This window comes from Danio aesculapii, chromosome 18 (assembly GCF_903798145.1).
Source record: "Danio aesculapii chromosome 18, fDanAes4.1, whole genome shotgun sequence".
In the NCBI taxonomy this organism is placed as follows: Eukaryota; Metazoa; Chordata; class Actinopteri; order Cypriniformes; family Danionidae; genus Danio; species Danio aesculapii.
The window spans coordinates 50,256,933-50,266,162 of record NC_079452.1 but is presented as its reverse complement, the minus strand read 5'-3'; the positions used below and the strand labels follow the sequence as shown (position 1 = coordinate 50,266,162).

Here is a 9,230-nt window from a genome sequence, read left to right as displayed (position 1 = left end):
GCTCCGGATTCCCCCACAGTCCAAAGACATGCGGTACAAGTGAATTGGGTAGGCTAAATTGTCCGTAGTGTGAATGAGTGTGTATGGATGGTTCCCAGAGATAGGTTGTGGCTTGAAGGGCATCTGCTGCGTAAAACATGTGCTGGATAAGTTGGCGGTTCACTCTGCTGTGGTGACCCTGCTTTAATAAAGGGACTAAGCCGAAAAGAAAATGAATGAAAGAAAAAAAAAACATATATATATATATATATATATATATATATATATATATATATATATATATATATATATATATTTCATGAAGCCATTTGGAACCAAATCAATAAATTTTGTGTCTTAAAGACACCTGATTTAAAAGTATTTTACTCACATTTCATCAACAGATATAACTGCAAATTGATGTTAGGTCACTAATACTACTAAACAATGTTAAACGGGCGTACAAATTGTTTAGAGAGGCGTGTTAAACAGGTTTCCACATTTGTGTAAAACTGAATGCTTTAACAAACTTGGCAAATTAAAGGTTGAGTTTGTATATTTGCTGTGAGCAACACATTCAGAAATTGACTAAATTCATAAACACGAAAGGTACAGCTTCATCAATTTATTACCAATTTACAGTAGAAACGAGATTTGAAGCTGAGGTGTTTTGCAAGTAATCGTTAGCTCACAACAGTTTATTTTACAACTTGACAGCAAGTGAGTAGACATGCTCTTACCTGTTTCCTGATAAATCACTGTCCGTGTCTCATGGTGGAAAACATGAGTAAAAACAGAAAGAAACGTTCACATCCACCTGTAAGAAGCAGTGCTTGTGTTTGTGGAGATCTTTCTGCTTTGACCGGTTTGTGTGTGCAGGGCGGGGTGATGATGAGGACTAGTTTTACAACAGTTAGTGGAGTTTCGGTATTTCGCTTGTGGTCTAGCGGTGAACACCGTTTTTTAGACACAAGTTTGCTTTTTAGACACATTATAATACCAGTTAACACGTCTAAGCTGAATTATCATTTGTTCGGTTGTCGGACTGCCTTAGAATATTATCTGAAGTAAAGTTTTTGAGACTGAATCAGCACCTCATGCGTCGCACAGCCTGTAACGTACACCCGTTTATTTGGTGCACATGTATAATTAGTGCCATCTGCTGGCGACTTTTCATATTGCATTAATGCAAGTCGTGACGGACGTTTTGGACAAGCTTGGTTATTGAAACATAACTGCTACTTTCATATGCATAATTTTGGTGCCCAACAAATAATTGTTATTAAATGCAATTGAACTAATATTGTGAAATATGGTCTATGTTTATTTTATGGTAATGCTGATTATTACATGCACGTCGATTTGAAATTAAACTGTATTATCATCACCCGTTGAAAAACGCTTTATATGTTTTTCACTGTGAAATATTACCATTCAAAAGTTCTAAAAACATCATTATTATTACTATTATTGAATACTGTTATGCATTAACACATCAAATTAATGTTCAGACATTTATTTATTTTATATATTTATGTCCATTAAAATGTATACATTTTTAAAAAAAAACGTACCTCCTTCTGTCATTAGACTCTTCTTGAAGAGCAGATATTTCAGAACGTTCTCCCAGCTTTGACTGGGTCTGGGACGAAGTTTGGGCAATGGTAATGCTTGCATCTAGGAATCCGGATCATCCAACAGATTCATTTAAATTTCATCCATAGGACATATTACTCCACGCAAACTTTATAGCATGAAGTTTAAACCTGATCCTAAATGCACTCTCTGTCATACAGGTGAAACTGGAACGTTCTTTCACGTGATTTGGGACTGTCCTGGGCTTGGTTATTTTTGGAATATGGTTAAGCAAAATTTGTCCTCAATACAAAACATTTCAGTCCCTCTCGCCCCCTCTAATTCATTTTAAATAATTTTTCTTATATCCAGATTAACAAAATTTAGAAGCCAGTGTTTTTAGCTGGCTTAACAGCAGCCAAGAAAATAGTTGCAACAAAATGGAAGCCTTCACATTCTTCTAATTACCATCATTGGATTCTAACTTTTATTGATATTGTATATCTGCAAATGTCCACAACTCGCATCCATGGTGCAATAGAGAAACCCGTCGGACTTTGGGCACAAACGTCAGAAAAACTTAAAGGTTTATTAATTGGAAGCAAGGAGACATCAAAAAGCATAAACTTTTGGTTCCAGGTCCCATAGTTTTTTAATGTTGTTTTCTTTATTATTATTATAATATGTTTTTTTTTCTTGATAGTAATTGTTTAAGGTTCTCTGTTTGGGCTTCTAATAACTTTTCTTCAATGTCATATACCTCTTTCAGCAATATCTTAATCTATTTGTCCATTACTATTCTCTTATTTATTTATTTATTTATTTATTTCGAACTGGCTTAGTTTTACCCTTACTTAACCTTAAATACAGATTTGGTTTATTGCATTTTTGGTTTGGAAATTTGTTTTATGTGTATGTATGTAATTTATTTTAGTATGTCTTTGTCATTTATTCTTCAGTTTTTCCTTCTTATTGTTACTATTGTTGTTGTTTGTGTTGGCATTAATATTATCATTTAACAACCCGTATTTTGGTTATTACATGCATTTCTATGCACACTGCTACATGCTGATGGTCTACGGCATGTTATTTTCTGTACACATAATTTAAAATAAAAGAAAATTTTGATGGAAAAAATATATTAATATATTTCTATTAAACTTTATATTGTTATAAAATAATTCTCCTGAAAAAAAATCCTGAAAATACACTATAAAAAGTGTTGCATGCAAAACTGTTGCAAACAATTTATTTGTGTTGAATTTAAACAAACAAATTCAATTTAATAATGTTCAACTTAATTTTTTTGTTTAAATTCAGCCAAAATAAATTGTTTACAACCACTTAACTTAAAAAAATGAGTAAATCCAAGGAATCATCTTTGAATAGTTTTTTTTTTTTCAGTGTAGAAATTGTGATTGTAAAAGGCAGAAAATATATTTTCAGCATTGATAATAAGAACCATTATCACCAATAATAATCATGATAGAGGATATCAACATATTAGGGTGTGAGACTGAAGTAATAATGCTTAAAAGTTAGGGTTGAATCACAATAATAAATTACATTTGTAAAACTTATTTTTCATTAAATAATATTTCAAAATATCTCTGTTTTTATATAGTAGGCCTATTTTTGTTTCATTAATGATTAATTAATGGGTATAAAGACATATTTATTTTACATGAGTTGAGTAATAAATAATTTCAATGTAAAAAAAAAAAAATATATATATATATATATATATATATATATATATGTATATATATATATATATATATATATATATATATATATATATATATATATATATATATATGTATATATATGTATATATATATATGTATATATATGTATATATATATATATATATATATATATATGTATATATATATATATATATATATATATATATATATATATATATATATATATATATATATATATATATATATATATATATATATATATATATACATATAATCAATGTAAAATGTAATGGAAATGTAAACATTCTGTATGTGTAACTCTTTTGGATGTGATAAACAAGAGTGAAAGTGTTCCATAGTTTGACTAAACCTTTATTGTAATATTGAGAAAGTTTATTCCCATATGTGAGGTCATTTTTCTTTTTTTAAATACGTTTAAAATGACGTTTTTTATTCCTATCTTGGAAATTTGTTGGTGAACTTACTTCCGGAACTATGTAAAAGTCACTTGTTTGTCCATATTCTGCCCCGTGTGTTTAGAAAGAAGAAAATATAGTAAATAATTCAAACCTAAAGTGTATTGTGGGCAAAACATCAATGCTCTGCAGTTCCATGACTGTGTGTTTCTCAGAGATGCAGTATATATATGAAGGCACATAGAGTGAGCACTTGAGGGTACAATGAGGTTTTTAATAAAGCGGACAGATTCTAATGTTTGGGACTTCACATGTGGACAAAGTCTACTCAGATTCAGAGAATTGTTCACTTCAGTTTGCACAGAATAAGCGAGAGAACCTATGTTACACAATAAAAGCCAATATCTTTACTTTAGTGAATGCAGAATACAAATTTGTACAACAATCTCTAGCATAATATCTTAAGTCATTCAATAAAAAGTTCACTAGAATATTTATTGTATAATGAAGATAAAACAACACATTCAAGGGAAATATAATGCAGATTAACTTAAAGGTCTCTCTCACGTTTTACTCTTTTTTTTGTTGTTGTTGTTGTTTTTGTTGTTGTCTTTTTTCTTCTTCTTTTTCGAAACATCTCGTTTCATTTATGGCAACAAAGTCCAGCTTGTGCCGCCAAACGGTTTGAGCGTCCAAACCGCAAACAGCTTCTTGAAGTGAACTAGTAACTACAAACAATTACCAAATACATAATTCTGATTTAGAAAAGCCATAAAGCAAAGCAGTGTACTCTTGCACAGCAAAGTGAAGAAAGTACGCGACAAACAATTGTTTCCTCTTTACACACCAAAAGAACGGCCTCCGCAATTCAGATCTCTTATGTATTTCCCGTGTGCGTTTTGTGTTGGGACCCCTGAAGCGAGGCTGATTTTGTTTTGATGGAGTCAAAATGCGATGAATGATTTCGTATTTGATTTGTTTCCGAGCACCAGCAACTCTTTGGAATAAGGCTCTAATTGTGCATGTAGCAGAGAAACTCCCTGATTCCTAATCAAGCACTAATGTCGAGTGTTTGCGTGTGCATTTGTTGCAGTATGAAAATCCTGCATGTATTTTTTTTTTTTTTAAATCCGCAGTGCTTTCATAACACTGGGCTGGCATTATTGCTTGTCTACCCTGAAAAGCTTTGATTGCGATCAACTCTGCATGATTTTTGACAGACGTCGTGAAACTTTCTAATGGATTTGCGAGCGTTTCAATTAGGCTGAGGCAACAAAGCTCGTACATCTGAGATTTAATCTAAAGCTATACCTAAAGAAGTGTTTGCATGGCTCTTGTGGTTGTCGTATTTAGTCGGTGTGCCTTTATAACTTTATTAAGTGATAGTTCAACCAAAACATTTGAATTCTGTCATCTTCGGTTTGTTTAAAGCCAGTTTTGATGAATGGCTTCAGAAAACATCAGTGGAATTTGGTTCAGGACACCATTAGATATAATTACACACACAAAAAAAGTTTTTATAATATATTTGTGAGTGAATAAAGGTAGACTAATGTATCACATTGTCATTGGCATGGTGGCCAGTGTTTGTGAAAGGTGATTTTGGCAGTTTTAGGGCGGAACTTTGAATTCTTTTTTGCACTACTTATTTTGTCCACAATGTGTCAACAGTGTTATTTCAAGGTAAAAAAAAATAATAATAATAAAAAAAAAAAAAAATCAAAAGAGACCAAACAAAAACAACTCTATTTTAAACTATTACATTAGCTATGTTTCCATCCACCTATTTTTATGTGCATTTTGGAATTGTGCATAAAATAACGGTTGATAGAAACGCCAAGATGCGCATACGTTTTGAAAATGTGCATAAAAATGTATGCGCAAAGCTGAGTAGAATAAACTTCTCATTCGATAAGAAAAGATGCGCATAAACTACGATGGAAACACTTTTACCGAACAAATTCCAGTAAGCGCCATAAATTCCATAAAATTCTAATTCCATAAAAAAGTCATGTGATGATAAAAAAAGTGTGTGAATGGACAAACCAGCAGGCTGATCACATTGTAAAAAATTGGAAATATTGTTGTTTTGGCCATTCTAAAATGCTGTAACCATTTCAGTATTAGTGTTTTTATATTATTAGTTACCTCCAGAATCAACAGTGTCTGCACTCCGCGTCTCATGCCTTCAAATGCCACCATAAGTTCATGGCATGTCGGCATTTTTGTCTTCTGAGGCGCAAGTCATTTATTAAATGAAGAAAAGATTGACGCAGCTTCTCCTATTGCAGCAAATTCAGTTTTTACTGTTGATATTTGGCGCCAGTTAATCAGGAAGTGACGATTTTGTTCTCTTTGACTCGTTGGATGGAAACGCTGCTTTATTCGCATGTCTTTTATGTGATATTTCAGTTTTGCGCATAAATTTAATTCACATCTTTGGATGGAAACATAGCTAATGATAGTCTTTGATGTTATAACTTGTGAAGAGAAAAAAGTGCAGAAGCTGGACAAGGACGATCCTTTCTAATGCGCAGTGCCAGGGTTAGCAGATGCTATCAAATTGCGTACACTTTAAATGTTTTTGTATTCAATAAAAAATAAAATAAATGAAGTATACTTTACACAATAGGAAAAGAATCTGAGATGAAACAAGAAAAACTATTTCTCGTAAACAATAGGCTACAACTACTCGCCATTACTCTTCAAGTACCAGCAGGCGCAGCCATTTAAAACTTTTTAGCTCGAGACTTCCGGTCCCATTCACTTCCATTCTTTTTTTAGACGTTAAAAACAGATCGTTATGCAGGTTGATTGTTGCAAACTGATATTTTCCTATTATAATATTCTGATTTGACTGTATAGTCATGCAGACACTTGCTTGTAGAGCAAGTAGTTTACCCATTTTCTGCCATTATTTCTAGTAATTTCTCCCATAGGCAACTGCATAAACGAGCTCACTTCCGCATCGCAGAATAAGGTAGAACAAACCAAAGCAATCTCATGCCAATTCTTAATGTTTTGATTTAGCAGCTAATTCATATGAATTTGTATGATATCATTCGTACATTTTAGTATGATTTGCTCATCTCCTGATAATAATGGTTGTAGGGGTGGACGAAACGAACAAACCAATGCAATCTCATGATAATCTCATAGTACGGGATATAGAGTAACCTCTATTTAAAAATTATCACATATGTAAAATAGTTGCATTTCTTGTGAGATCGGGCGTAACGAATAGCCAGATTCAATCAAATGGAGCACAATTTGAAAGGCCGAGGGTTCAATTGCGGACTAATTTACAAAAAAAGTGTGGTACACTTCGCCTCAATTCCAATAAAATTAATATTTAATGACGATCAATAACAGAACTGATATTTTTGTCTGAACTATCTCTGTAATACGCAACGCAAGCACTTAAGGACAAAAGGGTTAACAGTCATTTTCACACCTGCTCAAAAAAAGAGCACTTTATTCATGAACTAGGCAACATTGTGTGATTAATGGGCTTATATGATAATATAATATGCATGACTTTATTTAATCTTTTTTTTTTTCTCTCAATTTATTTATCTTTTATATATCAAGGATTCCACTATCAAAGTGAATGCTTCGTGTTCCTGGCTATGTGTGGGTTGGGGACTGCATAGATTAACATCAGCTTATTGCCAGTTGCTGTGGTGCTCAAGAGGGCAGGGAGGTAATGTGCACACGCCAACCGAATACATAACATATCTAAAGAGGAGAGCCTTCAATGGCAAACTCGAACATACAAACTTTTTGAGTGTGTGTGCAATCCAGTAGAGAGATCATGTCCAAGTTTGTTTGCATTGTTCAGTATTTCCATCTTTAGCTGCTGAATCCCCTGACGTTTCGCCACCTGAGGGGCAGTGAGGTGTGATGCAAGCTGGAGGCCACTGCTACCAGACGCTTGTGCCGCACAAACAAACAGCCACACATGAAGGGATATGCACACATAGAGCCAAACGCAACGGTGGAGAGAGCTACAGCGCTCCCTCTTGTCCAGCAATACAGAACATCGCCTCCTTAAGGTGTCTCCTTTAACATTAGGAAATCCATAGATGAGCCAATTCACAAAATAACCGCAAAGGCGTTCTGTACATAGTATGTATTCGAGTTACTTAAAGTTATGGTATTTACAATATCCGAGGGATTCGGTTGAAATGAATTTAGCAAGGGGGTTTCAACGAAAACGAGCTTTCTATACAAACCGAGGGAATGTCGGTGAGTTTCAATGAATAGTGCATCTAAGCCGTGATGGGTTAAAGTAGGCAGTGTATTCAGCAGCTGAAGGCTAATCCCTCACAAAACAGTTGTAAGAAATGCAATCGTTTTTTCTTAGCATGACGAGTGTCGTTTTACAAAACAACAAAATAAAGACAGTCGAGCTTAAACCCTAGAGCTCTGTTGTTACAATTTCTTATGGACAGACATTCACCACCATTAAAGGGTAAACGACCCAAAACAAAAGAAAAAAATAAAGAAATGACCTTCTTGAAAACAGAAAACACTTTGATTATTACCAATAATAGTCAGATTTGAAGAAAGTACAGTATAGTTAACAAAATAGTAAATATTAACCAGTGAATACTCTACTTAATAAGGATCTCGCCTTGTAAACTTGGCAGTAATCCACAAAAATATACTTTTTTTCTTGAATCTGGTGAAGGTACAATACATACGTACTTACACCAAAGTGATATATATTAAAGTTGCTATTTACATAACAAAAAAGAAAAGAAAAAAAAAAGGTTTGGCTCAAATCTTTAATTTACAAACAGAACAGCAAGTGTTCATGGCTTTAGATATCGTTTCAAGATCTGCTTTGCATGGTTTTCCAATGCTTGTAACAACGCACACTATGACAGAACCGATATGAAACGAACATCGAGAGAGAAATGCTGAAAATTCCCAACCTACAGTACGACAAAATTACATAGAGGCTTTGGCTTGCGTTACCATTGAGTTGTTGGAGCTGCATGAATGTACAACGACTTGCTTTCGTCTTTAAATCAACCAGGGGTGCGTTTCCGAAAACCATCATCAGCTAATTAAGGTCGCAAATTCCGTTGTTAAATAGTTCGTTGATTTGGCGTTTCAGAAATCCGTCGTTCCAAGGAACATTTCGCAAACTGCATTGCAAACTTGTACGCTTAGGGCTGTAGTTAGAAGCATAGTTCCTAGTTGTGTTCTATTCCTCGTTATCTCCCCTATGCCCTATTCATTTAGAATGTTCCAAACATCTAAACTTGGAATATATACCATACGTTGATGGTTTTAATTTATAGTAGGTTATTTATAAGGAAATGTATCTACTGTATATGACATGGGCCTATTGGTTAGAACATTTCTGCAGTGGTTTGTATGTGCCATATTATAAAAGTAGACTTTTCAATTATTATTATTATTATTATTAAGCAGGATTTTTTTCATTTCTTAATAAATAGCCTACTACAACAATTAACATTTATAGGATATATATATATATATATATATATATATATATATATATATATATATATGCCAG

The 9,230-nt window shown here is 33.2% G+C and overlaps 1 protein-coding gene across 2 annotated transcripts in view; it reads right to left on the bottom strand.

Annotated features, from left to right (window-relative positions):
• Positions 1–829, bottom strand: part of mctp2a (multiple C2 domains, transmembrane 2a) — an 89,211-nt gene extending 88,382 nt beyond the window's left edge. For both annotated transcript variants that reach the window (XM_056478395.1, XM_056478396.1), the window contains exon 1: positions 720–829. The gene's annotated coding sequence lies outside the window, so the exon portion shown is untranslated. The remainder of the gene's footprint in view (positions 1–719) is intronic.
• Positions 830–9,230: the final 8,401 nt, after the last annotated feature.